The sequence below is a fragment of the Typopeltis vanoorti genome, chromosome 9, assembly GCF_054136105.1.
Source record: "Typopeltis vanoorti isolate ZY-2024b chromosome 9, IOZ_Tvanoo_1.0, whole genome shotgun sequence".
Lineage (NCBI taxonomy): Eukaryota > Metazoa > Arthropoda > Arachnida > Uropygi > Thelyphonidae > Typopeltis > Typopeltis vanoorti.
Window position 1 is genome coordinate 95,200,695 of NC_143557.1, and position 15,840 is coordinate 95,216,534.

The following is a 15,840-nucleotide window of genomic DNA, read 5'->3' on the forward strand; positions in this document are numbered from 1 at the left end:
ATACATTTCTTGGTCATTACCATCCACATTACCAGTTATATAACAACATCTAAGTATTTCATTCTATTCATCTCTATCTCACACCTTACTGCCTCAAAGCCACTGTTTCCTTCTTGCATCTGTACCTTGTATGGACATAACCCTTTTTCTATCATCAATAGCACTCCACCTCCCTTTTTATCCTTTCTATCTTCACAAAATACATCATACCTTTCTATCTCTGTTCCTGTCAGATGTGATCCTCATCCATTCATGTCTCACTTATTCCAACTTCTTGATCAGGCTGTTAGATTTGATGACCTGGTTTTCAAAACAGTAATGAATACTGGAAAATATGACTTAGGTGATTTTTAAGCCTCTGCTTTATTGAGTATTAGGATTAATGGAATTGGTGGATGGAAGGAAGTAAAGTGATATGATAAAAATATATTAGCTGGTGAGGAACCTGTACCAGATTAATACAGAAGAGATTATTATTATTACCCAAGACCCAATGGAGTCAATTATTTATAGTATATGTGTGTGTGTGTGTGTGTCTATGAGAGAACAAAAGAAATATAAACAGGAGTGAGGAGCAAATTATTTTGCTTGGAGGTTGGTGCAGGTGGGAAGTAGAAGGCATTGCCAATCAGTGTGATGAGCATGGAAACAATAAATTAATTTATTTACAGTGTGGTTCAATGACCTTATAGAATGAATATTTTGACTCTTTAGAGACATGATTATGATCAGGGCTCCTGAAATACTACTTGCCCATAGTATGAATTGTGGTAAAGGTGTTATATATATATATATATATATATATATATATATATATATATATATATATATATACACAATATCGTGCAAAAAAACAGTACTGAATTACTACACCAATATATGTTATGGGAGTGAATGGGTTTATTAACAAAGAAATATATGTTTACACCTGATGATGTACATCCACAACTATTGCTGGAATCTTAGTTAAATAAAGCAGTACTGATGGTAGGTTATGTGCTCAAAATGGGAAACATAGTACATGCAGGGTTCTCTGTCATCTTGGAGAACAAGGGTTGGGACACCTGCTGGACATATCATGTAATTTTATCCCTTAGTTCATTAAGATTTGAAGGCTGGTCATGGTGGAATACTCATTCCTTCAATATATATTCCAAACGAAAGCATCAAGCTGTGTAAGACTTTCTATTTGTATTAACAGTTTGTGGTCTTCCCACCCCCCTCCGAATGCCCTTTGCATTGCTGCAGAACACTCCTGGTATGTTGGAACCTCTCGATTAAGGCAATGATGACATAGTTGCTTGGGGCACACTTACGGAAACAACGAACAAACTGTTCAAAAACGTCATAGGCTTGGACCATTTGCTCTACCAACTCTGCATTAATGAAAATAATGTTCAACAATAAACATCTTTTCTTCCTCTCTCTCTCTCTCTCTCTCTCTCTCTTTCATTTTGTCACTAGTCCATTGTTTTTGGCCCAGCATGTGTTACATGCTACTTCTCTTTTACTGCCTGTCAGTTACTAGACTTCCATGACAAGAATAACTTGTTCATTTCAAGCTCTCATCTATCGAAACACACTAAGGCTGAGTTAGAGAGAAATTATTTTAACAAATGCTGATTGTATTTTTATTTATGCATCTCGTATAATGGATGAGTTTCATGAAATATCTAACAAAGCATCTACACGAAAACTCACTAAAAGAGTCTTTGATTTCCTTAACTAATTTTTGTTTGATGAAACCAGCAGTAACCAACACAAATTCTTTGCATCTCATGTCATTTTAATACTGTTCTGCTATAGGGCATATAAGTCTTTGAATTCAGTAAATGGTTTTTATTGAATTTAGCTTTATAATAGGCTGCATTAAGAAGGCACTTCAGGTATTCAAGCATTTTAGAATCTGTATTTCTTTGAAAAGCAGCTAGAGGTATAATTCAATAATTTTTGGCCCAGTCTCGGTCACAGCATTTTTTTTTTTTTTTTTTTGGTGAAATATGTAGTATCATCGAACCTAAATGTCTTCACTTTAAACATTATTGAAGACCCTGTAGTAATCTAGACTTTCTCTTCACAGTCCCAGGATATTATTTTACATTACTGAATTCACCTTCAACTTTCTAATAAATCACTTGAATTCCTTCATTCACTTCTTGAAATCAAAAAGTACATCTTGATTTCTTTTAGTTGATGACACAACTGAACTCTTATTTAGAGTGTTTTTTAGTATATTCTGATCTCTTGCTTTGCCTCAGTTTTGCACTTCAAAACACTAAAAGGTGTAGTTTACATTTTCTCTCATTTATTGTCCATAATGAAGGGAATGTATTTAAATTATCCATAAAATAATTGAGTAAGAAAGACAAATATGTTTATGAAAAGAACAGAAAATGGCCAAAACTTTGAATGAAAAAGCCAGATTGACCTTTTCAGAATGTAATGTCAATAAAGTTATTCTGTCTTTGACTCGTCTTTACAAGATAATTGTGTTTTTTAATTAACACAGTTAAAAAGCCTTCTCTTCATGTATGTTCAAGTATATAATTACACTAAGCTAATTCATGTTGTGAATTGTGAAAATAAGCTAACGTGAAGAGGGTGTCGGGAGAATTACAATTGGAGTAAAATAATTGAAAATTGGTCTTATTAAATTAATTTTTTTTCTTCTTTTTTGTTGTTTAATGTTCTGATTTTTTATAAGAATGGTGATAACTTGAAAGTTATTATTATTATTCAGGCCTCCATGGAGTCAAAAGACTCATCGTGGAAGGTCCTTCCTAAGAACATAGTCTGTCAAGATTCATCGAGGGGGAGGTCCCCCCCCCCCTAAGAAACACAAAGTCTATCATACCACTCCTTAAACTCATTGACCGTTCTCGCTCTCACCACTCCATCAGGCAATGCATTCCACGATTCAACCACCCTCCATGCAAAGAAACCACTTTTCACCCTCTTGCTCACAGTTTCCTTTCGTAACTTCCAGGGATGGCCTCTTGTCATCACTCCCCTCCTGCTGTTCAACCAAGCGAAAGAACTCCCCAGTGTCAACCCTGTAACCACCTCTCAACAGTTTAAAAGCCTCAATCATATCACCTCTCCTTATTCTATCCACCAAACTCTGCAGTCCACATTCCCTCAACCGATCCTCATAACCAAAATTGTATAGTCCTGAAATCATCTTTGTCATGTGTCTCTGTACCCTTTCCACAGTTAATTTATCCCCTTCAAATCCTGGGGACCAAATCTGAGAACAATAGTCTAAGTGTGGTCTGATCAGAGATTTATACAATGGAATGATAACCCTTTTATCTCATAATTGCAGTGTCCTTCTCATAATTGCAGCAATCCTCTGTGTTACCTTCACCACCTTTGCAATATGTCCCCTAAATTTCAGGTTTCTATCAATCATCAACCCCAGATCTCTTGTCTCCCCCTACTTCCTCCAGTTTAACTCCTCCCATAGAGTATGCAGCATCCCATGTGTCCCAAACCTCAAGACCTTACATTTTGCTGCATTAAACTGATATCTCCCATTCATTTGCCCATCTATCTAGTTTATTCAAATCCTCTTGCAGGGCTACCACATCTGCACTATTACTGATAATCCTTCCCAGCTTTGCATCATCCACAAACAACTGAATATCCCCTTGCAATCCACTGGCAATGTCATTGATATGAAGGTTAAACAATATAGGTCCTAGTACTGAGCCATGTGGGACCCCACTTGTAACCCTTGTAACCCTCTGCCTCCTTGAAACTGCTCCACCATACACAACTCTCTGATACCTATCAGACAGCCAATCCTGAATCCAGTTGACCAATCTGACATACAGACCCATGTGCTGCAACTTAAATATCAGCTTATCATGTGGCACCCTGTCAAATGCCTTCGCTAAGTCGAAGGAAATTGCAGTATATGCCTTTCCCTCATCTAATGTTCTTGTAACTTTATTATAAAAGGCTAGCATATTGCTAAAACAAGAGCACCCCTTCACAAATCCATGTTGACTCTCATAGATAACATTACCCTCATCTGTCCAATGCTGTATACGGTCGCTCACTACTGGATGGTACCATCCAGTCCCAAAGCTTTACTGACATCCAGAGTACTCAGTATCTGAAACACACTCTCCTCTTGTACCTCTAAACCTCTAATCTGCCCTATCCCTCTAGCATTAAAACTGACTCCTCTAGGATGAAATACTCCAATAAAGTGTTCATTGAACAATTCCACTATGTCCTCTGCATCAGTCACTCTATTCCCATTTTTATCCCACAATATCATTCTTCCACAGTCATTTTTCCTCTTACTGGCCACATAGCTAAAAAATTCCCTAGTAATTTTATGTAAAATAAAATGTTGTTTGAAAATACTTGACTAATTATTTCAAAATTAATCTGCTGATGCATAGTAGACTTAGTTCATAATAGAGGGTAAGAGATAAATAGCGCCTCATGTTTTCATATATAGGAATTATTTCACATTTCCAAAACAGCAGAAAGGTATCTTTGTGCAAACTAACTTTTATTAAATTAATTATGTAAGATACTATTTCCTGGTTGAAAATAAACTTCTTTGTTGGAGGCTGTCCATGATCAAATAACTTGACAGTGAATGAGATGATGCTTTAAAATGAGAAAAAAAAAGAAGTGTAAATTATGTGAAGAAACTGTAATATTACATTTTGAATTTTAGAGCAAGGCTGAAAATTCACTTGCCACTTTTTTCTGATAAGTCACCTGTGGTGAATCTCTGCAGCCTGATTATGATGATAATTTTTTTTCACTTAAAGTACTGATTGTTAAGTTGTGCTTTATTAGTAATGTGTGGTCTGTGTTACCATAATAAAATTATACACTATATTCATAACTTATTTTAACAATATTAATAACACCAGATGAACTATTTCATAAAAAAAAAAAGATGTTTATTACCTGGCTGAATTTCACTGAATTTCAAATCAGAATCTTCAGAGCACAAAGCAGCATGTATATGCGACAGTGAGTAAGTGAAACAATTCCAATTATAACAGACAAAAGATCTCAAGTCCTAATTTGTTCAGTAATCTGAACAAATCAAGGAGCTTTATATACTTCATATAGTTCCTTGTGACTGTGACTTGGTCTACTATGGACAGACAGGAAGATCCGTTAATATCTGCCTTGGAGAACATAAAAAATACATTCACTACCATTATTATGGCAAGTCAGGACTGGCACACCATGCTTTGGACACCCCTTCACACAGCATTAGATGAAAGAAAACTAATGTGCTATTTAGACGTCTTTACAGTTCGGAAGGATTATTTTTAATCAGCCATGGCTGTGAAGAATTTTCCTAAAGTGTTGCTAATACTGTTAAAATAAGTTATGAATAACATTTAGCACCTAAACTTGTCTGTTAGATTTATACACTGTGTTGAGATAGTACCATGCTTCAAAGAAATCTAAATTGCACTAACACTAGTGCTATATGGGCTCTCCTATGGTCCTGATCATTCTTGTGATAATATGATTCAAATATTTTGGATTATTCTTTCTTAAACATGTGGCTACCAATTCATATCCTATTACTGGATGCAATTGTCTGGCCCACACTCAATATTCAAGTCTATCTTATTCTGTTAGGTTCAGAGTGGGACTCTGTAGGCCAATTTACATCATTGAAATGATGTAAACTCTTCTGAATAACACAATGCAGAAAGCATTGTGTTATTCAGAAGAGAAATAGCTCCAGACAAGACTTTTAGTTAGAATGAAACATTTGGGCATAAGGCATTTTGCAGACATCCTTCATGTACATCCATCCAATTGAGAAATGGTGTAACCTGATTCTTCATCACTCCATATCATGAACCTCTGATGTTCTGTGAACTAGTCATAATGCTCTTAACACTAATGTGGTCTATACTGTTTGTTGCCAGGGTTGGTGTTTTGGTTGAGTGGATAGCTTACCCGTTCTCCAACCAACAGGTCGTGGGTTCAAATCCCACTGTGGGCATGGATGTTTGTGATTGTCTTTAGGTGGGAGATGAATTTCATTGCCTGGTGTGAGACCACTGCCTCACTTATTGGAGGCCTGAAATGGCTTGAAAAATTTTCATTTTGTTTCTAGAGCAGGGTTGCTGGACTATGTAAAAATTAAAAAAAAAAAGTTACAAAAAATATGTACTCAAGGTTTACCAATAACATTTCATGAGTGGGAACCACATTAAAAAAACAAGTTCTGCAGAAACTGAGATATGAGATCTCTATGTAGTGCTTTGTATTATTAACATGTTTGACTCTGATTGTTTTCACATTGTACAGCTGAAACATGGCCACCCTTTAGTTCTCTTATTAGCCTCCTGAGTTTTCCTATCATTTTTATTTTATTTTATTCATCATCATCATTATTATTTTATTTTATTTTTTATTTTTTTGCTGCATTCATTTTTCAGCTGAGGTAGCACCCCTTACATTTCTCATCAGCTGATAATTTTACCCACAGTGATTTTTGGGTGTGTCATGAATGGAGCCACTGATGTGATATCTTGTGAGGATACCTTGTTTTTGAAATCTTACTTTCTCACATGCTGATGTATATTTCAGCTGTAGAAGTTTATCTATTTGCCCTGTATACTAAGTAATACAGTGCCACATGTGATGGTGACAAGAATATACATATATATCTATATGTATCATTCTTTAAATAGGATTGTCATAATGCTTTTTTTTTTTTTTATTATTTTTTTATTATTATTTTTTTTTAAGTATATATTTCTGTCATTTGGATTTGTTCTTGATAGATGGCAGATCTCGCAACATCAAGAGACAGGTATATACCTATGTTAAGTGTGAGTAGTAGTGCAGTGTAGTCTTTATTGAGGTGAAGATTGTTACACAGTCATAGTGATTACATATCAACAACTATGTAACTTTTTTGTTCTGTTGGTGCTGTGCTTATATTATTTTATATATATATATATATATATATATATAATAATAATAAGGTTAAACACCAGTACACTAAACATAAGTTACAAGATGACCTTAGAAAGAAGGCTTATCAAGTACACATTCTATATGATCTTTTCATTACCAGATATATTCTTTAACTTTTTTTTTGTCTTTAGGTCTATCAGGGAATTCGTAATTTTTATCCTTGCCAGTTTTGCCATATACTGAGTCTGTTTATTCTCTGTCTGTGGGAAAATTCCATCCTTTCATTTATTTCAGATGTAGGAGGAGGATAAATTGCCAAATATTAAATCTAGACTAGAGAGAGTAAATGAGGTAATATTTATATTTCAGTTTTGTTTTTAGCACAAACAGTTGCAGTTTTTTGCCATAAATGTTTAACATGCTCTCACACAGTTATTAATTTACTCTATATTTAAAAACAATTACAGTAGCTGACATAATGACTACATTGGTGCTTGAAGTAAAAATATGATAAAAATTGATATGTAATTCTATTCTTTTTTCAGTATACCAAATAATAAAAGCATACCATTTATGCCAGTATTTTTATCCATTTGCAGAATTATTGTACTTCTAAACCAAATTTGAATATGAAAATGGAATATAAAATAAGAAAATGAGACAAATAAAAGGAAGTAGGAATATTAGGGATGAACTGGAAATAAAGAATATTACAAAAGAAATGATTAGTTGCAGACAGACATGGAATTCTTACATGGATAAACATCACTTATTGAGAACAAACCAAGAGGATACAGAAGTTCAAAGAAGATTGATAAGAAGGTGAGAAGTGTGGTATAAGACTTAAATGATCTGATATCTAAGATCAAAAAGATGTTAAATCAGTTGAATTAAAAAATAAGTTAAATCCTGCTTTTCTTTTTCCTCTCAATCAAATAAATTTTTTTCTTTTCTTTTTTTTTTTTTTGTGACTAATTACTATGAGAGTTTAATGATTTATCATGACACACCATGTAAAGGAATCAAGTACTTTATTACCAGCATTTCACTACAGTTATTACAAAATGTTATAAAAGAAATGATTAGTTGCAGACAGACATGGAATTCTTACAGGGATAGACATCATTTATTGAGTACAAAATTATTATTATTATTATTATTTATACAGATACTCCCATGGAATTAAAAGACTCATTACAGGAGATCCACACTATCCATTAATACAATACCTATCATACATCTCCCTAAACTTATTCACTGTTGAGGTGCTCACAACCACTTCTGGCAATTCATTACACTCATTCACCACTCTTCAAGTAAAGAACCTAGTCTGCACACCCTTACTTACCACATTCTTAGACAACTTCCAAGTGTGATCCCTTGTTTTCCCTATATACTCCCCATGTATTAAAAAATTTCTTTTGTCAATCTTATAGGATCCCTTTAGCAACTTATAAGTTTCTATAATATCCCCTCTTCTCCACCTGTCAGCTAAACTCTGCAACCCATATTTCTTCAGTCTATTTTCATTTTATAGACCTTTCACAAGCTTGATCACTTTTCTCTGAATCCTTTCCATCACCTCCTAGTCCCTAGAAATGCAGGTGACCAAATCTGTGCACAGTAGTCAACATGTGACTGAATCATAGCCTTATAAAGAGATAATTACCTTCCTATCTTTATTTGTCAATGTGTTCTTCAACATCCAAGTAATCCTCTGAGCTTTATCAACTCTTGCAATTTATTCTCTGAATTTCAAATCTTTGTCCACCATCACCCTCATATCCCTAGTCTCATCAATTTCCTGTAATCTAGTGCCCATGCTGCCAGTTTATTTAAATCATCCTGCAAGAGCAACTGAATATCGCTCCCTCGAATCTTCTGCTATATCATTAATGTATATAGCAGAAGATTAAAGAGTAGTCGTCCTAGAACAGAGCCCTGAGGCACTTCACCAGTCACCCTCATTCACCTTGATTCCACTCCACCAACCATATACCACCCTTTGATGTATGTCTACCAACCCCTTTTCCCTATCCATGCCACCAGCTTCATATTCATTTCTATTTACTCCAACTTAATAATTTTCCATACGGTATTCGGTCAAATGTCCTCCATTTGTCAAATGTCAAAGTCTAGCAATATCATAGTGTAGCCATTTCCTTTATCCAATTCTGCTTTCACCTCATTATAAAATGTAAATAAATTACTGAGGCAGAACCTCCCTTTTACAAAGCCAAGCTGCTCCTATATAGTATCATATACCTATCCATCCATTCCTGAATTTTAATTTTAACCAAAATTAAAATTCAGGAATTTAATATCACCACTCTAGAGATATTAATTAGTCTTGGAGATACTAATTTGGCTTCTGTATTGGAGCCACCTTTATGTAATGGAATTATCTTACCTTCTTTCCACTCCCTTGGATCCATGCCAGAGCTGAGACTTAGATTAAACACATTTGTCAGAAGCACTGCCAGTTCACTTGTACATTTTCTTAGTACACACGCTGACATACTGTCAAAATCCACTGCTATATTCATATTGATATTTTTCAATATACTTGAGTACCTTCAGTTCATCTACCTCAATTCTCACATGAGTGTGTCATGTCAGTAACTGCTAAATCACCACCAGGAAATAGTTCACTTAATAACTGAACTATTTCTTCTGCACACTTTCCTATCATCAGTACTAAGTAAAGTTATTTTTCCATATTCATTCTTTCTCTTACTTACTACTTAGTGTAAGAACTCTTTTGGAGATACTTTGGTCTGCTTAGCTAATATTCTCTCAAAATCTGATTAACCTTCCTTACCATACTTGTTACCCTTCTTGCTTATGCTTTTTTTTGCAGCTCCTGTTTTATATTGCTAGTCATCCACTTAATTTCTACTTGGTTTACCCCCCCCCCCCCGACTCTGGGTATGCAGTCTGATACTGCCTTGCTCAAACAATTCCTGACCACTTCCCATGCACTAATAACATTCATTTCATGTAGCTTCTTATGCCACGATGCTGCTCCAAGTTGCCCCCTAAGTTTCTCATAATTACCAGTTTTTTTAGTTCCACATAAACCTTTTCTTGACTGAAAATCCTCAAGAACAAAACTGTATCAAAACAAATAACCACTCCTTCCCCTAATCCTTGACCTTCTCTTCAGAAAGATTTTAGTAATGCTATCATCATTCCATATGTCCAAAGCACTTCAGAAAAAATAGCCACAATCTTACAGAAATACAGTCATTGTACAATTTAATAAGAGGGTGTAGTGTATATACAATTAAGTTCAACGTAAGAGAAGACTCTGGAACCAAGGTTATAGGCTTTATTGGTTAGTGTTTTAATGATGCCATATTGTTCAGAGGAGGTGGGGGAGGATGAGAAAGTTTGTGAATGTATCTGCCTGTGTGGGTGGGCTTTCTGTATACTAAATAGGACAGGTTACCATTGAGAAGGAATGGCTAAACTATTTAGTTTCTTTTCCATGGTAAACTGGATTCTGGGATGAAAGACTATTGAGGTGACTAATGTGTCTTGACAATGAGGCCAAATGAAGAACACATCATCAATTTATCTTAACCAAATAGAAGGTTTGAGAGGGACTGAGGCAAGAGCTTGTTTTTCAAAATGTTCTATAAAAAATTGGTGGGGGGGGGTGATGAGAGGGTAGAACCTATAGAGGTATTCTCTATCTGAGATGAAATATTGGACGAATTAAATGACAGTCCTAATCATTATTGCTGTTTCACTCCATTAAACCTCTAACATGATGACAATGCTACTGTCCATCATACAAGAATTATTCAGCAGTGGTTCAGCAAGTTTAGAGGACATATTAATAAGGTTGCACTTAAGAGGGTAGCTGCTGGACAGATATCAAAAAGTAGTAATTGGGGGTTAGAATTGAGGCGAAAACATGTGAGTAGTTGCATGCTGCAAGGTTCAGTGCTGGATCTTAATCTTAAATTTGTACATAAATGATATAGGAAGTAACCTGAAAGGAAATAGTCATTGAAATGTTGATGATGCAAAATTAGGTAGAGTAATGGTTAATCAAGGTAATGTGGAGAGTTTGCAGGACGATTTATATAGGCTGTCAGTATGGGCAAAAGTTAATAGGTGTCAGTTTAATGTCAAGAAATGTAAAGTTATGCATGTGTATCACATTGATGGCATTGTACTCAAGGGTTTCTTGGGGATGAGGAAGCAATGGAGAGGATTCAGAGGCAAGTGACCAAGATGGTGAATGGCCTGTGGAATGTTCCCTATGAGGATACATCGAAGGTGTGGGTATTGCAGAAATTTTTTAATAGGAGAAAAAGTGGAGATGTGATATCAACATTTAAGTTGCTTAAAGGGTTTTATAGGATAGATACAGAGGAAATGTTCAGCACTTGGCTAGAAGGACCAGAACAAGGGGTCATCGGGTCATCTCTGGAAGTTGAATAAAGGTGTGGTTAGTAGGGGTGTGAGGACTAGATTTTTTGCTTGGAGAATTGTGAATGAGTGTAATTGGTTGCCAGAGTCAATTGTGAATGCTTTGGCTGTTAATGGGTTCAAGGAGAGGCATGATAGATTATGTCTCCCACAATGAGTCTTCAGACTCCGTGGAGGTGCCCGTATAATAATAATCTTCCCTAGCCACCACAATGCCTAGATCTGAACCCAATTGAGAAGGCATGGGACATCCTTTCCTTGTTTTTCAAAATGTTCCATAAAAAATTGGCGGGGAGAGATGAGAGGGTAGAACCTATAGAGGTACTCTTTATCTGAGATGAAATATTGGAAAAATTAAATAATAGTTCTAATCCTTATTACTGTTTCACTCCATTAAGCCTCTAACATGATGACAATGCTACTGTCCATCACACATAATGCATAATGTATGGGACATGTTAGAAAACCAGGACAAAGTCCTCTTCTGTCAAATTTGAGCCAGTTAAAGGACTGTCTGTTGAACACCTGGTATGTTGTAGATGGAATCCAACACCTTCTGGAATCTATACCAAACTGCATATGTGCTCTAATTCAGGCTAAAGGAATTTGAGGGATAAGAGAAATTTTTTGTCATTCTAGCCATTGGATGGAAGGTGTGATGAACAAAAGGAGTCTTCAGCTGTGAGGGAAGCCTAGTTGAAATAAATTTTTGAGGATCTTTAACAAGCATTTTGATGATACCATACTGTTTTCAGAAAGTCTAGAAAAGACAGTTATTTTCTGTAGTGAAATGAATTTTGAGCATACCTCTTAAGGCTTTAAGCTTCTGCTCTAACATCTTCCACTTATTATTTTCATTTTTGTGTGCATTATTACAATTTTTATATTGTATCCCAGATGATATCTTTGTGAGAGAGACAAAATATTGGAACCATTAAACCTGTTTAATTATTTCAATGTGCTATTTTTATTCCATTAAACCTGAAGATGAGCTTAAACCAGCATCTGAACCTAAGTACATACTATCACAACTGTAAATTATTAATAATTCATTTGTCTCCAATGAAAGTGTTTCTATTCACATCTATTACTCCCCTTCCTTATATGTGCAAATCATTCTTACATGGTTCATTAATGTCAGTTCACATATTTACACCTTTTAGAAATTTAAATATACTAACCAAATATAGGATTTTTCTTAATTTATTGGTTTCTGTCATATCCTGAAACAAACATATTTTCCTTCCTTCTCTCCCCACTGCATGCAGTTTTGGTTTCAGTCACAACAGCACATGTACAATTTATGTCCTGCCTCCCTCATACAAACAAACAAGAAGCATGAAACAAATTCTCATGTTCTACTCTAAGGTCACCTACAGCATGAGACCATTTATCCCTGCCCAGTAGGAATGTATTAGTTGTGGGAATATGGGTTGGAAGGAAGAGATGGAAACAAATAATAATGCAGAACCAAATAAACAGAATAGAAATAGACAGTGAATTTCTAGCATTACTGGGAGATAATTATCTTTGACAGCATGTGATGGAAACAATGATGTGAGTTGTTGATACTTCACTTGCAACTGCTGTCACTTGGTGAGAATGATCATTAAGTATTGACTGGGAAGATGCTCAAGCAAAGTAAAGGAAAGTTTACAGTTCAAGAAGGGATATATGTGGTGAGGAACAGAAGTTGGTAGAACATGAGAAGTGGTTAGGACACATCTGACATACAGCTGTATACCAAGAATTAGGCGAATAAATAAAGTAATAGTGAAATTATGAGTGTCTGAAAAGTTGTTAGATTTTCATAACTTTATGTCTTCCTAGATATAAGATAGCAGGTAATGATGAGATGCATGAGGAGGAGCATATAATGCAGTTTGGGAAATTAACATGCATTGTAAAGAAAGAAAAGTACTTATTAGAGATGTTAGCCAATCAGGCCAATAGAAATCCAAGGGAGTTCTTTGCTATGTGACAAGCAAGAGGAAGAATAATTATAGAAAGATGGCACTCTGGATGATGATAATAGCAACATGACCATGACCAAAGATGTAGTGAAATTATTTCATGCACATTTTGTCATTGGATGGCATATTACTATGTATTTTTAGAAAACATGCAAATATTCACTCTGTCCTTCAGGAGATCCCAAAGAGTGCAAAGATGGCAAAATGTGCTACTGCACAAAAATGATATTAGGATATTTTCAAATGATAGATCAGTCTGTATATTGGTGGTTGTGGTTAGACAATTATGTTGACAGATATAGAATTCTCTGTGATATTAGCATGGGTTTGTAAAAGCTAGGTATTGCTTTAAGAATTTAATGCACTTTACAGTAAAATTATTAAGGTGTTGGATAAGAGGGATCCATGTGCAGTGATTTTGCAAAGGCACTTGTTAGATCACCACAGGCCAAGTTGGTGTTCAAGCCCAGGGAGATCAGGATGGAGATCGGATATCTGAATGTTACTGACAGTATTACTGCTTCTAGGACATGCTTTCTGGGAGCATGTTGCAGGTATTGCAGAGGCTATACAGTGCATTGGTGTTATGGTAAGGAGCACCATTGACTGGTAGATATAATTATGGAAATGGTTGCCTTACTCTACAAAACAGTGATTATATCACACACATGGACTACTCTTGCAGATTAATCTGGTTTCCATTGTGAAGACAATGGAAACCAGATTAATACAGAGGGTATTTATACATTATACATTTAGATTAATACAGGGAGTATTTATATATACAGCAAAGGATGGGGCAGGGATGGAAGTAAGATGCTATTTCATGAAGGAGGGGGGTAAGGTAGTTTTTTTTTAACATTAAGAGTGGTGGTGGTTGGTGAATGGAATGCTTTGCTCAAATGAATGTACAGTATGGGTTTGTTGGCACTCCATGACAATTTGTCGCTGATGATAATAGCTGACACAGTGTCTTATTTTTCTAAATTCATTTGCTGTAAATGCCAGCGTTTTCTTTCATTGACAATGATAATTCTCATTCTTAATTTGATCCAGATATAACCCAGATAATCTGATCCAGATATAATCCACCTTCCCCAAGGGTACATATCAGGAAATTGATAATGAATTGCTGATCCTCGTTCCCATGCATCGAAAAAATGTTTCTATATCTGTTATACAAATTACCAATTAACTTGCAAACATCCCCCCCCATCTTTTTTTGTTTCTCAGCCAAAGTCCTGATATCTTAGTCAACTGCCTCTAAACTTTCTCCCCTTTTTCCACATAAACTTTAATTCCTACTGATCCTTCCTGCACATAAATAAGTATGCAGGTATAGTCTAATGAGTGCCTTATAAAGAAAATATTTACCTCCCTTTCCCTTCTCATCATTGCCCTTCTCAATATAACTTTTCTCCTGTGTATCATCTTTGCTACTTCTTATCCACCATTATACTTAAATTCCTTGCCTTTTCAGTGTCCTGGAGCGTACACCTTTAACACAAATTGCCCCAGTCCTGAAGATACTTCAGGTGCAAACTTTGTTTGCTTACACTTGGATTTAAACTAAATATACAATTTATAGTCTAACCAAGTGGGAAAAAAAAACTTTCAACATATTTCTCTAATCCAGAGTAATTTAATAATAAGATATGATACCTTTGGCAACTGGCATATGAAAATATGACTTCTGCATTGCTTCAACCTTGGTATCACCTCTGGGTCTGGCTCCCACTGAAGAGACCTCAATAAAGGTCAAAACCGGTCTGGGTAGTGACCCTTCCCATAATGCATAGCATTATACATGTCTGCAAGGAGAGATGTGCTTTGCATTATGGGATACTAAGACAAGTGACGTGAAGTCAGTCCACCTTTGCCACGAGTTGCCCCAGTCCTGAAGATACTTCAGGCGCAAACTTTGTTTGCTTACACTTGGATAAAGGATTAAACTAAATATATAATTTATGTCCTGGAATGTAATGACAATATAACACACAGTCTGCAATCTTCCTTATCCAAAATGCCAGACTCTATGCTTATAAAACAGTGAATTACCATTAATTCTTCTCCTCCTCCTTTCATAATGCAGTATTTTCAAGTTTTTCTAAAAGGAAAGTTGTATCAGTCATTCTGTATTGTCCTTCACAACTTTGCATAACTAGGCAGCCAATTCTACTATTTAATTTAATATGCAAATTAAACAGCTGAGGTCCAAGGACAAGTCCTATGACAAAGCATTATGTTTGTGATAATCCTGTTAAATAGATATTTCAAAGTGAAATATATTGTCATGTAATATTTCTAACTTCTTTTGAGATTTAAATAATCACATATTTAATAATAAATTTAGTTTAATCCTTTATCCAAGTATGTGCAAACAAAGTTTGCACCTGAAAGTATCTTCAGGACTGGGGTAAAGTGGTACAATACCGGGCAATTCCTTGCAAAGGAGGAGCAAGCTACGAACACTCCTATCTCAGTATGCTATCAGTAT

The 15,840-nt window shown here is 35.4% G+C and overlaps 1 protein-coding gene across 1 annotated transcript in view; it reads left to right on the forward strand.

The window, feature by feature from the left end:
* The window catches only part of LOC150103270 (zinc finger protein 236-like), a 236,553-nt gene that overhangs the window by 17,120 nt on the left and 203,593 nt on the right, over positions 1-15,840 (forward strand). The window contains exon 2 of the mRNA XM_090398431.1: positions 7,527-7,749. The gene's annotated coding sequence lies outside the window, so the exon portion shown is untranslated. The remainder of the gene's footprint in view (positions 1-7,526; positions 7,750-15,840) is intronic.